The sequence below is a fragment of the Cryptomeria japonica genome, chromosome 11 (assembly GCF_030272615.1).
Source record: "Cryptomeria japonica chromosome 11, Sugi_1.0, whole genome shotgun sequence".
Lineage (NCBI taxonomy): Eukaryota > Viridiplantae > Streptophyta > Pinopsida > Cupressales > Cupressaceae > Cryptomeria > Cryptomeria japonica.
The window spans coordinates 686042685-686063863 of NC_081415.1; positions in this window are offsets into that span (position 1 = coordinate 686042685).

Sequence of the window (21179 nt, forward strand, 5' to 3'; positions counted from 1 at the left end):
GTGTGAAAGATTTTGCCAAATCACTCCATGATTTGATCCTAGGTGAGTGTTGGCAAAATAATTTCATGGCTTGTCCACCTAAAATTTGTGGAAATAGTTGTATCAAATATGTTTCCTGTCTTTCTATCTCAATGAAAGCCGTGAAAAAATCTCTTCTATGTACCTTAGGATACTCCTTGCCTCTATACTTGTCAAATTTTGGAGTAACAAAATGTAGAGGAAAAAGAGGCATTTGTATGATCTTGTCAAATGGATAAGGAAAAGTCTTTCATTGTGTATTCTTATTTTGGTGCATGCATGTATTCCATTTATTTTTGAAAATCCTTGATTTTATGTTGCAAGTCACTTCTAGGTGGTGTCTTGTCTCTTTGAGTTAGTCCTATGCATGAGCCACCGGGTGGAGGAGGAGGGATATAATGAATGTATGAGTGATATTGATCATAGATATGCCCATATGGAGGCAGGGCATAATTGTATCTCGCATACAAAACACTTGGTATGGTATTATAATGAGGAGAACTAGGCCTAGGTTGACTGTACATGACATGACCATGAGGATAAGAGATATCATAAGAATGATCTTGAATATTGCCCCCAAATCTGATATAGGGTCTCCTTGTGTCATCACTTTGTATGTTCCCTTGGGTATAATTATATGTATTGGCATGATCTTGGATGTTATCATGTGTATTAGCATTTCTACACCATGAGAGAGGATAACCATGAGGTTGTTCATGAGAGTTTCTAGCAAAACTCATATGAGCATGAGTGTTGGTCACTTCTGGTTTTTGAAATAAGCATGAGGGTGACTCGGGCATGAGACATTCTCTCCTAGTACCACCATTATGTCCTCTAAGATTTTTATTTGCTTGATTCACTTGATTTGGATCCTCCTCTAGAATTTGTGACACATCAAAATCATTAGGTAATCTTGCTCCACTTTGTTCCATCGCTTGAAAGAATTCTTGTTTATCTCTTCTCATGATTTCTTCCACCATTCTATTGAACCTTGGATCTATTATAGTATCTTCAATGTCCATGGAAGTGATGGATGCATTGTCATTGTCATTGTCATTGTCATTATTATTGTTATTGTCATTGTTTGGTTAGGCTTGAGTTAGTGAACAAAGCTTTTATCCAATGAATAATGCCTTTATCCAATGGGTAAACTCTTGTGCAAGAGTTAGTGGGGATAACCATCATCAAAGAAATGAATGCTTGAAGAGACCCATGAGTTAAATGAGGGTTGAGTTAGAGGGAAAGCCTCTAACCATGTGGGTGAGTTGAGTTTAACCATTAATGGTTATGTAAGAACCATAAATGGTTTAGAAGACTTTAGGGGTTAACTTGTTGAAGGATAAAAAGTATTTAATGCATTTCAAACACTTTAAGGGCTCTGAGAAGTGAATTCTCTTTGCTTAGGAATGTGACAATAATTAGGGAGGGGGATTAGGCTAATTTGCAATGGATTAGATGAATCTAGAAGGGGTTTAGGAGGCAAGTTGGTTTGGTAGGTGAGAGAAAATAGGATTTTATTTAGAAATAATATCTATTTATTGGTGCAACTTGCATTTGTAGGAGAATGCAAGTGGGGGGGGGGGAGAGTTTAAATGGGGAAAGGGGTTAATTTAAACAAATATGCTTTATTCATTTAATTAATTGTTAGAGTATGGTTTAATGAATTAATTTAAATAAATCAAATAATTTATTTAATTAATAGAAGTGTAGGTTTAAGATGAATTAATTAAATATCAATTTAATTAACTATTAACTAATGGTTAAATAATCAAATAAATATTAAATATTCATTTAATTAAGTGGACAAATTTGTGTCTACATTTGCCCCTTTTTGAGATGGTGCGGTTTATTGCGTTATTTCAAAGAGAGAAAGATAGGTATGAGAAATATAACCCATAAATGTTAATTTAGTCGATAGTATGCCCCCTCGAGAGATGGGCTGAAAAATTTCAAAAAATTGGGCGATCTCTACAAAAAGAGAAAGAAGTTGGGGGGAGGTAGAAAAGAAGAAATTAGAAATAATGGTGAAAGAATGGGAGAGAATGGAGTGACTACAAAGAAATGAGAGGCTTTCAAAGTTCACAGGGACCACGACGGTGAGCGAGATGAAGTAGGTTTAGGGTTGGGAGGGTATATTTGGGGGGGAATGGGTAAAATGATCTCACTTGTACCTATCTCCCTGGCAGTTTGGAGCTCTGATAGTGACCTTTGGTGAAGGAGTGAGAAACAATCATCATGGTCGTGCCTATAGCAAATCACTGGCTAGAGTGGATCCGTCGATACCAGCGGCCAGAGGACTATGGACCAGCGGTACATAAATGCTGATTTTTGCTTTTTATGCATTTTAATCATGTTTTTTCAAGCATCAAAGTCTAACGCAGACAATAGCACTAAACCTGTGTTTTAGCATTTTTGTCGCCTAAAGTAGCGCTATGGTATCGCAATGGCGCTTCTGCATAGTTGTTTTAGCGCGTTTGTCCGTGTAGCGCTTTTGTAGCATAGATATAGCACTTTTGTAGTTTTAGCACATTTGTGCACTTGTTGTGGCACTTATGATATAAAATAGCACAATGGTATAGCTGTTGTAGCACGATTGTTATTTTAGTGTGTTTGTGCTTCAGTTGTAGCACTATTGTCAGCAAAGTGGCGTGATTGTGACAAATGCCCCAGTGTTAGATAAAATATCCTTTGTTGCCTATGTTGATTGATTGATTGGTTGTTTTGGTGAATCATAGCAACCCCCTTGAGACTAGGTCATTGTGATAAATGCATGTTGTAGTCTAGGATTGCCATGATCGATTACCTGTTGAAACTCGAAGATACTTGATTATAAAGTATCTATTCATACTGTTGGAAAATGCACACTTCAATGAGACATCGTAAGTGATTGAAGGTTTTGTCATTGATGGCAGCCTTACAATCCTATGCCACCAGCAAGGCAATCCACCGGCACTAGTAAGGTTAGACTTTACACTGGCACATAGACCATCGACACTGGCACAGAGGCCGATAGGAATTTTGTTTGTAATTTATTTTGTTAATTATTGTAAAATCATTGTAAGCCAACTTGGGAAGTTGTAAAATGACTCATATATATAAGAGATCATTGTATAATAATTAAGTAAGCATGGAGGAATGTAATTAGGCAAAATAAGGCAAACCTATTATGCGAATTATAGGTTAAGGGTTTATGTATAAAGTCGAGCTATAAACCAGTATTGGATCTGGCATAGAAGATGCTATTTTGAAGAAGTACAAGACATTGGATTTATATAATCTATTTTGTAAGTCAGTGAGACTTCCCATTTTGTAATTGAGCAGTGAGCTCTAGGACCTTGGCCTTCCTGCATGTGCAGGCCCCTCTTGTAGCAGTACTATTCTATTATTGGCCAGTAAGTGAATATTGTGGGTCACAAATCCCACCAAGGTTTTTCCCACACTAGGTTTCCTCGTTAAACTACTATGTTATGGTGTTTTTTTCATGTGGTTGTTGTTATCTCTGTTTATTGCATTATTTCTTGTTTATCGGTACACAATATTAATATGCTTTACATATTTTAAGTTAAAAAAAAAAAATTTACCAATTAGATACTGATTCACCCCCCCTCTCAGTATCTATGGGAATCCTAACAATTGGTATCAAAGCTTGGTCCTCTATTTTCAGAATCCTAATAGCTTGAGGAAGATCTTGACATCAGTAGAGATGGAAAACTTGATGAAGCAATTAGAAGCATCTCTCTCAGACTATGATACAGAAAAGTTGAAAAATATCAAACTTGAAGATGATCTAAAGGCTGCAAAGGATATTATTCAAGCACTTCAAGAAAATCTTACCATTGCAAGGAACAAGAGAAGAGAACTTTGTGAAAAGATGCAAAATGAGAATAATGAAAAAGAAACTCTTAGTAATCTGATAAGCAATTTGAAACAAGAGAACATGACAACAAAGAATGAGATGCAGGATATGACTATGAGATTTTGTAAGGAAATTGAAGATAGAAAGAAGAATGAAGAAGATTTGACTAGAAGACTAAGTGATGCTGCAAATGAGAACACTAGACTTAGCTATGAAAATGATTTGTTGAAGACAGATCTGATGCATACACAAAATGACTCAAATGAACTTATGAGGCATAAAGAAATCTTAGAAAGAGACCTAGATACTGTAAATTAGCACAAAGAAAAACTCAAGAAGAGTTCAGAAGAACTTGGTGACTTGTTGAAGAATCAGAAACCTAATGGTGACACTTGTGGACTTGGCTTTGAAGTTGGTGAAAGCTACGGTATTGCAAACACACAGGATCATGGCAAACTGGTAAGACAACCTACTGCTTATAAATTTAATGGTAAATGCTTTAACTGTAATAAGTATGGTCATAGAGAAAATCAATGTAGATCTAGAAATTATTAGAACACCAATACATCCACCAGTCAATGTTCAAAATGCAACAAAGTTGGTCATAATTCTGAAAATTGCAGAATGAATGTAAGATGTTATGTTTGTGGAGGATTTGGACACTTATCTAATCATTGCAGAACACAAACCGGCATAGGATATGGGAAAGCTATTCAAAAAAATAATGTGACATGTTATGCATGTAACAAGATTGGACATATTGCTAAATTTTGTAGAAGTAAGTCCTCACCGGTAAACAACAAAGGTCCTAGTTTGAAAGGAAAAGAAAGTTTGAAGAAGTTAAGTAGGAATTATCAAAATAATGGATCAGGAAATCAAAACTGAATGTTGATAGGAATACTCCTCCACCAGTAGAACAGAGTAACACTCCACCAGCAAGAGACTCTTCATATAACTGAAGAAAATTTATTTGAGGGTTTGGCAATCAAATGTGAAACATGCTATTATTCCCTTAGTTGATGGTATGAAGTTGAAATTACTTCTATACCAGTAGATAAGTTAAGTGATTACTTAATCGGCAAGCATTAAATGCGGTGGTTGGCAAAATTAACATTATAAATCAATGTTTTGGCTCCACTTTTACTTCACCGAGCATTCAAACATTCGAAGAGTGTGAAAACTCCTGAGCAAAGACTTTTTGAACCAAGAAGTAAAGCAATTCAATAAGCAATCATTCCTAAGGTAGAGAAAGGTATTTATAATCATGGCTTCTTCATCTATTCCCAAATTCATAGCAAACCCTATAGTAGTTGAAGTAATCAAGCGCCCTAGATTTGTATTTCAATTAGTTCCCAAAATTGCTAAAAAGGATGATAATGTTGGTGCATTTTCTCAAATTTCCAAAGGAGTAGTTTTTGCAAAAGACCCTAGAATGTACATGCACTATCACATAGAAGAATTAGGTGATGAGGAAATCAAAAACATGTATAAGACTGTAATTTGTGATGATTCTGGAAATGTGAAACCTGAACACAAAATAGTTGAAACCCTAGGATTCACTGAAATTCTCAGCATTTGGATTTCCCTAAGGATGTTATAAGGATAGTATTGAGCAGGGTACATGGTGCATTCTTTTGGTTGGATTCAGTTCACAAAATCACTAAAGAGCCAGTAAAAGTTGTGACAGGGTTACCCTCCACTAGTAACAGACCTGATAAGACAAAGAAGGTCTCAAATGACCTAGTAATGAACCTAACAGGTGCAACATCTGATAAGAGATCTTTAAGAGTAAATGATGTAACCGACATAAATGTCAAATTCATTAGCATGCTTTTAGGCTATAAAACAACACATGCAAATAGATTAAATTCAGTCTCTAGCCTATGCATAAAGAGTGTTTATGATATGATCAATGATAATGCAAAAAGAGATGTGTGTGAATGGTTGAAAGATGAACTTATTGACAATCTTGGAAAGATTAAGAAAGACAAAAAGGAGACAATTAGATTTGGAAACCTACTTGTATGTTTATTGTTGTACATAACAAAATAGGTGCCCGACATTGGTAACAAAAATCTTGGTTTTGATATACTAGTAGGCAAATAACTGTCTGACTTACTAAATAACATGGGTGAAAACAAAGAAAAGAATATAAATGAGTACTTTCAAGCATTGAAGGCCCGGATGAATACTAGAGTTAGATTATCACAAGAAATTGTAAATAAGTATAAGGATGAAATATGCTTTGTTATCAAGAAGGATGAGATTTGGATAGAGGCAGTTATCCCAAGAACCATTTGGGTTACTGAAATGGGTTATGAAACTGATGATCACATAATTGAAACATATGGAAAAGCCCTTCTAGAAGCACCCAAAGAACTTGAAGAAGAGGTATTTGGTAGTGCTGAGACCATTGAAAATCAAATTCAATCTAAGAAAAGGGTAGAGAAGGTAGACGCAACAGTAAGAAGAGGATCTAGGCAAGCAAAGGCTATCAAAGAAGATGTACTTAAACAAACCAATATCATTGAAGATGAGTTAGAAGCACTATAGCTAGAAACTCACCTTTCACCGGTAGCAACTTCTTTAGAAAGTGATATGCCAGCTGCATTTAAAAGAGTTGTGAGGAAAAGAGAACCTTCACCGGTATCTACATCTTTTCCTAAAAGAACCAGACAAAAACAATAGGTAGTGAGGCCCCCGACTAAGAAGATAACTCCAAAGAAGAAGAAATTAACACCCAAAAAGAAGAATCAACAAAAAATTGCTCCAATTGACAAACTTTAAGAAGAAATAATAGAGGATGTAAAGCTTAAGAACATCAACAAATTATATGATTCATTATCAGTTGATGACAAGGAAAAAGTTGAAAACAGTGTAATTTTGTACTTGGACATTTACAAGAAGTTTCTAATGCAAGTTGTGGATGAATTACCGGTAGAACTATTTAAGAGACTTGAAACTAGAAGGCAAGTTGTTGTAGAGCTTGATAAGAAATTAAAAGTTGAAAAACTACTTGTTGTTTACCCAGTTAACTCACCAAAGGAGATAGATGATCTGATTGCAGAGGCTAATTGGTCTATGTTCTCAACTGCTCACCAACATATAGCACTTATGGTTGGTAGAGTGAATGAGGTTGTAGAGGAAATTGCAAATGCATGAGACATATTCCTTATTGAGAAAGAAAAACAAGAAGAATATAGGAATCCTAAACCCATCAAAGTATATCAGAAGGATAAGGATAAGGGAAAAGGAAAGGTTAGTGGACCACCTAGTATAAAAAAAAATAATAATATACCCCCACTGCCTCTGGATACTCCACTGGTAGTTACTGCTGATAATCAACTGGCTAGTGAGAGTATGGATATACCACAAGAAGACACAAATCCTAATTCTGAGGTATTATAGATAGTAGACATTGATACTTAGATAGTTAACATTGTGGTAGATAAGGACACAACTGGAAAGACAAATATGGCTAGTGAGCCACCAGTAACAGACAACACAGAAGGTAAACCGACAGATGATAATGCAGAGCAACAACCTCCATCATAGCAATAGGTTCATAAAGAGACAGTGCCACTGACAATAGCCGAGCAAAACAAACCTTTGCTTAACGAAATGGAAACACAAACTGACCTACCAGAGGTCACCAAAAGCAAGGAAATTGCCCTCACCGGTGGGATACAGAGTGTTGGCCCTTCAACTGTAGGATTCAAATCAACTAATGTAACAAAAGTTCTTTTGGATTCCTTTAAGAAGATAATAGATTGTAGCTCACAAGCATACAAGGCAATAGATGATATCATTCCAACTTTGAAGTTGATAGCACCTAAATGTAATGTAGATAATAAGGATTCTTTGAGTCAACTTGACACTTTGTCTAAGTATATTACTAAAAACACTATGACAGTTAAACAAATAAAAGAGGAAGCATTTAAGGAGAGATTAGAGAAGGAAAAACACAAATTCTTTGAGGAAGAAATAAAGAAGTGTACAAGGCAATTTGACACACTTCTACTAGAACTATGTAGTGCATTAAAGGAATTCAAAACTTTGTACAGAGACACATATAAGACTAACTTTTTTACAGTAGATATAGACTGAAAGATCAACATGATATAGGAAGAAATAAATAAACTAGCTAACAATTTCATTAATTCATCTGATTCATTATCAATTTTTGAGTAGAAGCAAACAGGTTTTGAGGAAGAACTATTAAAGTTGGAAAGAGAAAAAGAAAGAATAAAAGGTAAGGCTAAAGACCTTAAATGGAGACTAAGTCCAAAATTGGACTACCTTGCCTCCTTAAGGAAAGACATATCTGATGTCTTGATTCAAGGATAGAAAACACCGACAGAGAAAATGCAACACCTCACCAGTACAGTTCAGAAGACAGAGGTTGCAATAAAAGACAGTAAAAAGTTTCTTGAGAGCCTAAATCTGGTTTTGGTGGATCTTTTTCAGATTGTAACCAACTGGTTACAAGGGTAAAATAGGAAACCCCACTCTATTGACACTTTGACAACCTTTGTCATTGATGCCAAAGGAGGAGTAGTGGAATGAGAAAAATAATCAGCAAAAGACTCATCAACTCAGGGGGAGTACACATTCTTTTGGCACACAATTTTGGAAAGAATTTTTGGACTTTAATTTTTGGATACACTTGAATTTTTCTCATGAGTGTTGCCATCAATGCCAAAGGGGGATATTGTTGGCAAATGCACACTTCAATGAGACATTGTAAATGATTGAAGGTTTTGTCATTGATGGCAACCTTGCAATCCTATGACACTAGCAAGGTAATCCACCGGCACTAGCAAGGTCAGACTTTACACCGGCACATAGACCATAGGCACCGGCAATGAAAGGAAGCATACCGGCACAGAGGCCGTCAAGAATTTTGTTTGTAATTTATTTTGTTAATTATTGTAAAATCATTGTAAGCCGACTTGGAATGTTGTAAAATGACTCATATATATAAGAGATCATTATAGAACAATTAAGTAAGCATGGAGGAATGTAATTAGGTGAAATAAGGTAGACCTATTATGCGAATTATAGGTTAAGGGTTTATGTATGAAGCAGAGCTATAAACCAGTACTAGATTTTGCATAGAAGATGCTATTTTCAAGCAATACAAGACATTGGATTTATATAATCCATTTTGTAAGTCAGTGAGACTTCCCATTTTGTAATTGAGCAGTGAGCTCTAGGCACTTGGCCTTCCTTCATGTGCAGGCCCCTCTTGTAGCAGTAATATTCTCTTATTGGCTAGTAAGTGAATATTGTGGGTCACAAATCCCACCGAGGTTTTTCCCACACCGGGTTTCCTCGTTAAACTACTATGTTATGGTGTGTTTTTCATGTGGTTGTTGTTATCTCTATTTATTGCATTATTTCTTGTTTATCGATACACAGTATTAATATGCTTTACATGTTTTAAGTTAAGAAAATATTTTTACCGGTTAGATACTGATTCACCCCCCCCTCTCAGTATCTGTGGGAATCCTAACACATACTCTAGGTTAAAACTTCAGAGTGTTTGTAGCAAAACAACTGATATTTGTTGATATGTATAGGAGGATCTTCTTGTCTTATAGATGCAGGAGTGACATCCCATGACACAACAGTTGCGTGAGTAGTTGTCTGAGGTAGAGATTGATTGTGTATGTGCAGCCGGTTTATATGATATGATGTACCTACCCTTTATTCAGATAAATCATGGGTTACTAATAGCATTGGCTGAACAATGGCATAGCGAGACATGCTCCTTTCATTTGGTGATGGGAGAGATGACTGTGATACTGGAGGACATCTGGAGGATATTGGATATCTCTATTAGAGGGGAGCTCGTGACATATAATCATCAGCTGGGGATGACAGACGTACACAAGATATTTTTTGAGGATGTGTACATTAAGGATGGATCCATGACATGGAGGTGGAGGTGGTGAAGGAGGATAGTTATAGAGGAGAGGTAAAGGTGGGTATCCTTTATGACTGTCACAGGGTTTGCTGAAATAGGGAGCAGCGAGAGCAGGAGGGAGAGATGTTGGTGGGGGAGAGGGTTGTGATGAGGCGATGGAGATGGAATAGGGAGCCACAGGTAGTGGAGAAGAGCCTATGGAGATGGGATAGGGAGTTGTAGGTGGGGGAGAGGGAGACCTAAGAGAGTTTATGATATTATGGTTGCAGACGGTTGGCATTTTGATGATGTTGTGATTGTCATTGATGACACACACTTGCTTTGTGTTCACTTTCTTGATGTATGAGTTATGCTCAACTGGTATTTGTTCCAACTGGTACTATGTATTATAGTCTTTAGACTATCATTTTTTTGCAAAAGATGTTTACCGGTCACAAACTGACTAAAGACCCAAAGCGGTATGAAGACCTCAAGTGGTTCGAGGATCTCAAGTGGTAGGAAGGAACAAAGTGGTAGTTAACATTTTATGCAGTCTTCATTTTTTACAACTGGTAATCGGTAAATTGTATGAACCAGTATTACTCTGTGATGAGTTACCAACTGGTATTTCTGTGGTGAGTTATCTTCCACCGACACTTTGGCAGTGATTTTGTGTCGTGTTACCAAATATGTCTAGATGCACTGAACCTAGGAACTTGTAATGTAATCCTATTGGACCGACATGAAATCAGACTACTTTATAAGGACATCATGTCTAGGGTTTTAGTAGTGGATGAGGGTTTTGTATGTATGATCATAGAAGAGAAGATCAAGTTTGTGTGAAGAAAAAGAGTGTGGAGATATTGAAGACTAAAGTAATGTGAAATGTGCATTAACAATGAGCTATCAAGGATCTAACCAAGCATACTGTGGTAGTATCTAGATCACTTACTTGTTGATTACTCATATCTTCAACAAGTCTGAAACCCTTATCTGGGTAGGCCTAGCAAAGCCTTTGTAAATCCTCTAACAAGGTGCTTCACAACTGTGAATCCGAAATCCTCTCACAAGGTAGTCTTTAACAAGACTTATCTCCTAATAGAGATCTACATTCCTAACAAGATCTATTCTGGTGAAGAACATTGTATGACCTTAGCTGATCTGACCTTAACCGGTCTGATTTATATTCTGTAGATAGTTACTTGTGAGTTTCTGCTCACCATGGTTTTTCCCATTTGGGTTTCCACGTCAAAACATCTTGTGTTATGGTGATTATGCTCTTGTGGGTGAATTCTTTATTTGATATTTGGTTTGCATTTATCTTAACTAGTGTATTAGTAAATCATTTGTACTAGTTATCTGTTAAACTATTTAAGAGTTTGTATTCAGCATTTTTTGGTATACTAATTCACCCCCCCTCTTAGTATTCATCAATTGGTATCAGAGCCAACCTTTCTATAAGTCTAACCACTTGGAAGGAGATATGGGGAAATACACTGTGAGGGAACTTACTCATCATCTCACTTAGAATGAGAAAGCCTATGATGAACTCAAAGTCAAGTATAAAGCCTCTCTGGCAAAAATAAGAGAGCATGCTAAGAAACTGATGGAGCTTACTGAAAATAGTTCTTCTGATGAAGCAGACATGGATGCCCTAGTTGAAGAAGTTGAAAAACTAAATGAATCCAATGCCAACCTAAGAAGGGAACTAGAAGGACTGACTATCAAAATGTGTCAAGAGCTTGAGAACCGAAGGAAAGCTAAAGATCTGGTAAAAGACAAAGATCATGAGATCTCCAAGCTGAAGCAAGAAATCAGTACCCTTACTGCTCATCTCCAAGAGAGTAAAGTGGAAAAAGAAGAAATACAAGGTGAACTAAACATGGCTATTTTTGAGAATACAACCTTGAAGGAATCCAATGTTGCTATTTCCAAGGAACTCACTAAGTCAAAGGAAATACTTGCCAAATTCAATCAGAGTACTGTTAAGCTAGAGCAAAAGCTTCAATCAGCAAAACTAGTAAAGAATACCACTGGATGTGGTTTCTCTAGTTATGAGGAAGGTGAGACCTCTGGAACAAAAGATGTAGCATCAAAGAAGAAACCAACATCAAATGATAAAGGTAAGCAAAAGTTTAAAACTATTTGCTTTAACTGTCTCGAAGAAGGACACACTACTAATGTGTGTAGAAATAAGGCCTACAATAATTTTCCTTATTTTCTAAACAATAAGCCTAGATCCAATAGATTCAATGGAAACTGTTATGCATGCAACAAGTTTGGGCATAGAGCATTTGAATGCAGGTTTGTTTTGCACAACACTAGGAGATACCCTCCAAGGACTCAAGGAGTTATCCCGGAACCCACTGTGAATCGGAATACAAACCGGTACAATGCCTATGATCATCAATCAAGTGGTGGTGGCTATCAAGTGGCAACCGGTTGGAGACCAACCTATTTGATCTATCATGGTAGAAGTCACACTACTGCAACATGCATAAGGAAGAATGGTAGAATGAACAATGGACCATAGAGAACACTTGGAATGGTATTCTATCATTGCAACAAACTAGGACACCCTGCAGAACCTACAGAATGAGAAAGAACCTATCAGATGATATACCGATCACTCCAGAAGGGAAGATTGATGTTGAAACCATTCAAGAAAGAATGAATAAAACATGGAAAAAGAAACCTGAAGAAGTGTCACAAGATGAACTAGTTTCTGCACCTAGTGTGGAAGTCTGAAAACTGACAAACTAAGATTCAGAAAAGCTTAGGGGGAACAAATCGGTGAAATATTTCGAACCCCTGGTTTATATCGGTAAAGACCCAAACCGGTATATGTTGCCTATCAAATGGTAGAATTTTTTGAAGTGGTAAAAGGCAAAATTAGGGTTTGTACCCTAGCGCTGGAGCATTTATTATGGTAGGTGAAGAATTTGTTTAAAAGAGATTCTTAACGTCATTTTCACTTATCAGTTTACGAGTGAAGAAATTTTCAAGAGCAGAATGAAAAAAGGTGATTTAACTTGCGATTCAGAGAGAATTAAAATCTTGCAACAAGAATGTAGAGATATTTTCAATTTATCGGTGAAGAACACTAAGCGATAACCAAGCAGAAAAAGTGGTGTGTCGTGAGGTGCATTGGCAAACCCTAAATTTTGAAACTGTGAAGGTATTTCTCAAAATTCTTGTTAATCATGGCTTCTGCATCGCACTCCAGTTCTAGTGTACCTATGGACTCAGCTAAATTTATTCAAAGGAAAATGAAATACAATGCCCTGTCCCAAATACTTGGTGGAGTCATTGTTGAAGAAGATATTTCAGGGTACATTGACTATAAATTGGAAGACCTAGGATCCATAGTGATCCATTCCCAGCTAGGCCTGTTATGTGGGGATGACAAGAAAATCAAACCGGAATACAACATCCTAGAAAGGAAAAAACTACATAATGTCGTTCATTTTCTTGAAGAGTTCATTGAAGAACACATCCACATTATCTTGAGCAGAGTACATGGCAAAAAGATGTATCTCGAGAGGATGCATGACATAACACCAGAAGCAATTCATGTCGTCACTGGTTTCTGCAACATTGGTTAGGTGCCAGCTTTGAGGAAGGTCATCAAGATTGAAATGAACAAGCTCACCGGTTCTCTGAGCGATCAATGGGGAATGACAGTCTATCCCATCAAAGATGATTTGGTCAAGTATGCCTACATGGTGATTGGCTACCGAGTGTTTTATGCTAGCCAAATAAATTATGTCCCTGTTGTTGCAGTGAATTCTACCTATAAAATGATTCAAGAAGATGCCTCATTTGATTTGTGTACGTGTTTGCAGAAGAAACTTTTATTGAACCTAAAGTCCATCAAACAAGATAGTGCTCTGAGGTTTAGGTTTGGACAACTTTTGGTAGGCCTATTTTTCTACTTCCAAGGTTGTTTCCCAGGAGTTGGTCATGTTTAATGGTCTGTTGACCAACTGGTTACTAAGAAAATTAGGGAAAGTTTCCAAGTGGTAGGAATTGGATATCCTAAGATTATGAAAAAATACTTTGATGAATTCAAGCGGAAGATGAGTCAAAGGATGAGGATATTTGGAGATATTGTCAAGAAATATGTAGAGGACATTTGCTTTACCATAAAAGTAGATGAATGTATAATGGAAGCGGTAGAGCCCAGAAAGGAAGAAGTAGAACCTATGGGATATGAGGTCATGTATGACATGTTAGATGGGTATGCCTCCAACCTACTTGCCTCACCTCTCGATGCAAAGAAAAAGCAAACTGACACCTACTTGGAAAGGATAACACCGGCTGAAAATCCTACATTGAAAAAGGGCAAGGCAGTGCCATCGGTATCAGCACTGGTTACCTCAGATAGCCCAAAAGTGACCAAGTGGTCACCTGCCAAGAAGAAACCAGAATTTGCACCTACTAAAGTATTTGAGAGGAAGCAAAAGACAAAAGACAACTCATCAGAGTCTGAGGATACCAAACTAGAAGTGCAGCCTAAGAAAACCAAACAATCAAGCAAGAAGGATAAGTCTACCAGTACTGCACCTGCATCATCAATACTGGTAAATATAGACATCTCTTCTTACAAGCCTCTAACACATTGTCAAAGGACTGTAAAGAACATTAAGGGAAAGGTGCTTGATGACTTGAAAGAGTATTTTGATGATTTTTCTAATAATGAGAAGGAAGAAGTAGAACAGGAAATGATAAAATATTTGTGTATGAATGACCAGTCACCATCTGAAATTAGATCGGTGACATCTGATTCTTTGTACAATTATTTGGACAATAAATGGCGGATTGCCATTGAGAAAGAATGGGAAATAAGGGAGAAAATATTTGCTCGGTACTTTCCTGATGCCTCCAATTCTAAATTATTTGAAATTATGGACAAGAATAAAGGTCTCTTCTTAATGAGAAGAAGAAGACTCAGACTGCTAGAAGGAAGGACCTCTAAAGTGGAGAAGGACACACATCTACATGCCAAATCTATTGTCCAGTTACTTCAAGTGTCTGAGGCCAACAAGAAGGCCGAACAAGATCCTAACCTATCCTCAGCCAAACCGGATGAGGTATTTGATGGTGAAGGAGAAAGAGTTACAGAACAGGTGGACACTATTGATGTTGATGCATTGGATGGTGAATATGTCACTCTAGATGCAAAAAAGGAAAAGGTTGATAAAGGAAAAAGCAAAGACAGAGAAATAGGACAAGGAAAAAGTAGAAAAGGAAAAACTGGACAAAGAAAAGGCTGATAAGGAGAAAGTGGAAGAGAAAGAGAAAGAGGTAGAGAAAAATAAAGTGGAAGAGAAAAAGAAAGAGGAAGAGAAAGTGGAGAAAGAGGAAGAGAAAAAGAAAAAGGAGGAGGAGAAAAAGAAAGTAGAAGACAAGAAGAGGAAAGAAGAGGAGAAGAGGAAACAAGAGGAGAAGAAAAAAGAAGAGGAGAAGAGGAAAGAAGAGGAGGAGAATAAAAAGGAGGAAGAAAAGAAGAAGCAGGAAGAAGATAAGAAGAAGGAAGAACTAAGGAAAGAAGAAGCAGAAAAGAAAAGAGTCACAGAGAAGGAGGAAATAGAGAAAGCCAAACAAGTGGAGACTCCAAAGACAACTGGTGGTCAAGCCAAACCGGTTGACATCACCAACTATATCGACCTCCAATCTATAGATGAATCAAAGTTGTTGCAAACCATAAATCTTTCACAAGAAAGATTGGAAACATTAAGGAGGAAAAAGGAACAGGATGTCATTCAAACTGTGGTTGATACCCTCACTAGTTTGATTCCAGGTACTTACCTCCCCAGTACCAATTCCTCTCTCGCCAAACTAAAAATTCTATGTACTATTGTAGAGGACCAGGTACAATGCCTGGAAGAAGTTGTTGAAGCAAATTCCAAGAAGAAACATGAAAAGGCACTAAACACTGCCTTGGTCAAGAAACTGAATGAGCTCCGGTCTCAACTTCAGAAATAGCAGAAGATTATAAGAGATGCTATGGATGAGGGAAAACTACTGTTGAGAAAAATTAGCCAACCCCATCTATTTTGCGATGATGTGCTTCCACAAAAAGACAAAATCCAATCGGAGCTATACACATACATAGGCAACTTTAAGACGCCATATGATTCTTTCATTACATATGGGTAAATAGTTCACCAGTATCAGCTTCAATCTATCTGGATAGAGTTAGAGATCAGCAACTAGACAAGAGATTTGTAGGAACTTCAACTGTTCTTATTTCCCAGACTAAAAATTCTTCAAAAGTGCTTTCTCAATTTGGAAGCCCTAACGATAACTCAAGAGATGAGTACTATTCATGCCATGGAAGAACAGGTATCTCAAATGCAGATAGAAAGTGAGCTTGCTACCTCATTACTTGAGTCATGGTCATTAGACATGAAGACTTTTTTGCAGGATTTTAAATCGGTTTTTGACAAGTTTCATTCCTTATTGTCATAAACATTTACTCCATTTTAATATTAATGAGAAACACGGGTTATTTTGTAGTACTTTGTCATTGTTGGCAAAGGGGGAGTAGTATTTAAAATTTTGGTGAATGTTATGTATACTTTCATGTTATTTCTTTAAGGGAGTTGTATACATTGTAATTTTTGCAAAAGGGATAGTGTATATGCTTAGGGGGTGTAATTTTGCATATGGCATATTTTTGTTGTAAAAACACTTAGATGTCAAAATTTTCCTAAGTGTTGCGATCAATGCCAAAGGGGGAGATTGTTGGCATTTTGATGATGTTGTGATTGTCATTGATGGACACATACTTTCTCTATGCTCACTTTCTTGATGTATGAGTTATGCTCAACCGGTATTTGTTCGAACCGGTATTATGTATTATAGTCTTTAGACTATCAGTGTTTTGCAGAAGATGTTTATTGGTCACAAACTGACTGAAGACCCAAAGTGGTATGAAGACCTCAAGCGGCTCAAGGATCTCAAGTGGTACGAAGGAACAAAGCAGTATTTAACATTTTTCCAGTCTTCCTTTTTGACAACCGGTATTACTCTGTGATGAGTTACCAACCGATACTTCTGTGATGAGTTATCTTCCACCAACACTTTGGCGATGATTTTGTCTCATGTTACCAAATGTGTCTAGATGCATTGAACCTAGGAACTTCTAATGTAATCCTATTGGACCGACATGAAATCAAACTCCTTTATAAGGACATCATGTCTAGGGTTTTAGTAGTGGATGAGGGTTTTGTATGTATGATCATAGAAGAGAAGATCAAGTTTGTGCGAAGAAAAAGAGTGTGCAGATATTGAAGACTGAAGTAATGTGAAATGTGCATTAACAATGAGCTATCAAGGATCTAACCAAGCATACTGTGGTAGTATCTAGATCACTTACTTGTTGATTACTCATATCTTCGACAAGTCTGAAACCGTTAATCGGGTAGGCCTAGCAAAGCCTTTGTAAATCCTCTAACAAGGTGGTTCACAACTGTGAATATGAAATCCTCTCACAAGGTAGTCTTTAGCGGGACTTATCTCCTAACAAAGATCTAGATTCCTAACAAGATCTGTTTTGGTGAAGAACATTGTATGACCTTAGCCGATCTGACCATAACCGGTCTGATTTCTATTCTGCAGATAGTTACTTTTGATTTTCTGCTCACCGTGGTTTTTCCCATTTGGGTTTCCACATAAAAACATCTTGTGTTATGGTGATTATGCTCTTGTGGGTGAATGCTTTATTTTCTATTTAGTTTGCATTTATCTTAGCCAGTTTATTAGTAAATCTGTTGTATTGGTTATCTGTTAAATTGTTTAAGAGTTTGTATTCAGCATTTTTTGGTATACTAATGCACCCCCTCTCTTATTATTCATCAATGAATTAGCATTTTTTGGGATACTAATTCACCCCCCCCTCTTGGTTATAGAGGAGAGGTAGAGGTGGGTAGCCTTTACGACTGTCACAAGGTCTGCTGATATAGGGAGGAGAGAGAGATGTTGGTGGGGGAGAGGGTGGTGATGAGGTGATGGAGATGGGATAGGGAGCAACAAGTAGTGGAGAGGAGCCTATGGAGATGGGACAGGGAGTTGTAGGTGGGGGAGAGGGAGACCTGTGAGACTTTATGATATTACAGTTGCAGACTCGGCTAACAGGAGCCAAGGCATAGTTTGAGGATAGAGATACATAGATTACAGGCAAGGATGTCCACCTTTTTGCATCAGAGGCTGATTTGACTGTAGTTATGCGAGAGAGAGGTTATGTGGTAGATAGAGTGATGGAGCTATAGGATAGAGTACTATTTTTGGAGGGATAACAAGGATAGGGTCCGACTAGAGAGGTGTTAAGGGAGATGCAGTGAGCAAGGGAAGAGATTGACTATTGGGGAGGATTATATGAGAAGGTTATGTTGATTAGCTAGTGAGCGATGATCTACTCCCAGATGCAGCGGGTGAGATCAGATCGGTCACTGAGGGGTTAGAGCAGTGGTGGTGTGATGGGTCCTCCTTTGTGAGATGGTGAGAGTGGTGGGGGAGAAACATTTGGCCAGAGTGTCATTTGAGGTGTTTCTATGCATTGTTATATTGTTACTAGACTGATACTTGGATGGTTCTTGGTAGCTGATATTTTTAGACATCATTGTAATTTGATACATATATTCTTGTTGATGTGACATATGATGAGATATCATTTTTGTGGTGATGATATGATATGTATCAATGTGATGATATGATTTCTATATGTATGATACGGATGATTTGCTAACATGTGGATGCAGGTTAATAGATGGATGATGTTGGTATCAAAGCTTAGTCCTATTTTTGCACAAGTTTAACAGCTTGAGGAGATTCTATGGCAACTAAATTTTTCAGGAAGGACAGTCTAAAACTTGATGGAACTAACTATGGTATATGGGAGATCAGAATGGAGACACATCTGAATTGCATTGGAAAAGACATATGGGATGTTACAAAGAATGGCTATGTTGGTCCTACACTAAATCAACCTAATCCACCAACATTTGATAAGGATCAAGAGAATGATTGCAAAGCAAGAGAAGCACTCTTGAGCGCCTTGTCAGATCAGAAAATCATGGTATTATCAGACCGATCTACTGCTAAATCTATTTGGGATAAATTGGAGACATTAAATGAAGGATATACCACTGTCAAAATTGCAAAACTGGAATGCTTCCAGGTCAGGTATGAAAATCTGAAAATGGAAGAAGATGAAAGAATTTTTGCTTTTATGGAAAGGATTAATGAAATTGTTTTGGGAATACAATGTTGTGGAGGTTCCTTGAGTGAAGATGAAATTGTTTCTAAAGTTTTGAGAGAATTGCCACCGGAATACAAAATGGAAGTAGCTGCTATTAATGAGTTAAGAACAATGCCTAATATATCAGTATCTAGAGATACCTTGGTTGGAAAACTTTTAGCATTTGGGCTTGAGGAATTTGGTCCTATTGCTAAAATTAAGACAAAATTAGCCTTCAAAGCATCATCATTTGCATCATCATCATCATCATCTGATAAATCTGATTGGAAAGCACTTTATGCAAGAGAACTTGAAGATATCAGGAAGGAAAATGAAGAATTGGAAGAACTTGAAGCATTATTTGCAAGGAAAATGTCTAAAGGTCCTATTGGTAGTAAGTATGAGGGTAAAGCACCATTTAAATGTTTTAACTGCAATAAAGTTGGTCATATGGCATCTAGATATCCTGATAGACATGCAAGATTAAGAGAAGAAGCTAAAAGAACATACAAACCTAACCCTGAATATCAGAGATACAAATTTAAGAAGAATAGAGACAAATCATGTTAATATGTTGATGAAGGAGTTACTGATGATTCTGATGAAGAACCAGCAGAAAATAGATGGGCTTTTGTTGTAATAAAATAAGATCAACCAACACCTACTGTTTTGCCGGTAGTGCAGGCCCTGGAAGCTAAAATTGAAGAAAAGAATGAATGGATTATAGATTCCAGATGTTCACATCATATGACTAGTGATAAAAGTAAATTCTTATCTTTTCAGGAATACAATGGAGGTCTAGTAAGATTTGGGGATGACAAAGCTTGTTTGATTAGAGGAAAAGGCACTATATCTTCTGGTGGTAAGCACAATACTGACAACATTTATTATGTTGAAGGTTTGAAGCATAATCTTTTGAGTGTTGGTCAATTAGTTGAAAAGGGATTTCAATTACAATTCAAGAATGCTAATTGCAAAATCATGAATAGAACTGGTTTGGAGATTGCAACAAGTAATTGGACTAGAGGTAATATCTTTCATTTGAATAATAATGAAAAGACATGCTTGATTGCACATATTGATGGAAGTTGGTTATGGCATAAAAGACTCTGTCATGTGAATTTTGATTGCCTTATAAAGATTCGTCCATCTAAGGCAGTAAGGGATTTACCAAAGATTGTAAAACCTCATAATCTGATATGTAAGGAATGTCAAAAGGGAAAGCAAGTTAGAACAAATTTTAAGAGTATTTCTGAGAAATCCAATAATGTTCTTGATTTAATTCATACTGAGTTGTGTGGTCCAACAAGAACAAGAAGTCTACAGGGAGATAGATACTTTATGCTAATCATTGATGATTATTCTAGAATGTGTTGGGTTACTTTTCTCAAGGAGAAATCAGAAGCTTTTGGGAAATTCAAATTATTCAAGGAACTGGTAAAGAATGAAATCGATAAGAAAATCAAATGTTTAAGATCAGATCAAGGAGGTGAATTTACATATAAGGAGTGCAATACATTTTGTGAAGTGAATGGAATTAAAAGACAACTATCAGCACCCGAAAAACCTCAGCAAAATGGAGTTGTGGAAAGGAAGAATAGAACTATTCTGGATGCAGTTAGAAGCATGATATTAGAAGTAAATCTACCTCATGTGTACTGGAGAGAAGGAATGGATACAATGGTTTACACTTTCAACAGAGTTCACATCAAAGGTGAAATAGGTAAGACACCTTATGAATTATGGTTTGGTAATATTCCTACTCTTAAATACTTCAGGAAATTTGGAAGCAAATTCTACATTAGGAGAGATGAGTATATTGGTAAATTAGATCCTAGAAGTGATGAAGGAATATATCTTGGTTATTCATCTAAGAGAAAAGCATATAGATGTTTTAATAAAAGATTGTAGAAAATCATTGAGAGTGCAAATGTGAAGATAGATGAACAATTTAGAAGAAATTCAAAGTCTGGATTCTGAACTAGCAATTGAGATGATCATAAATGAACCTATATAGAGTGCACTAGTATAGAATGTGGATACAGTCACACCAGCATCATTAGAGAATTCCACAATGACTGAAGAACAACAACAAGTGAACACACCCAAGTATGTAAGACTGAATCACTCTGAAAGTCAGATAATTGGGAATA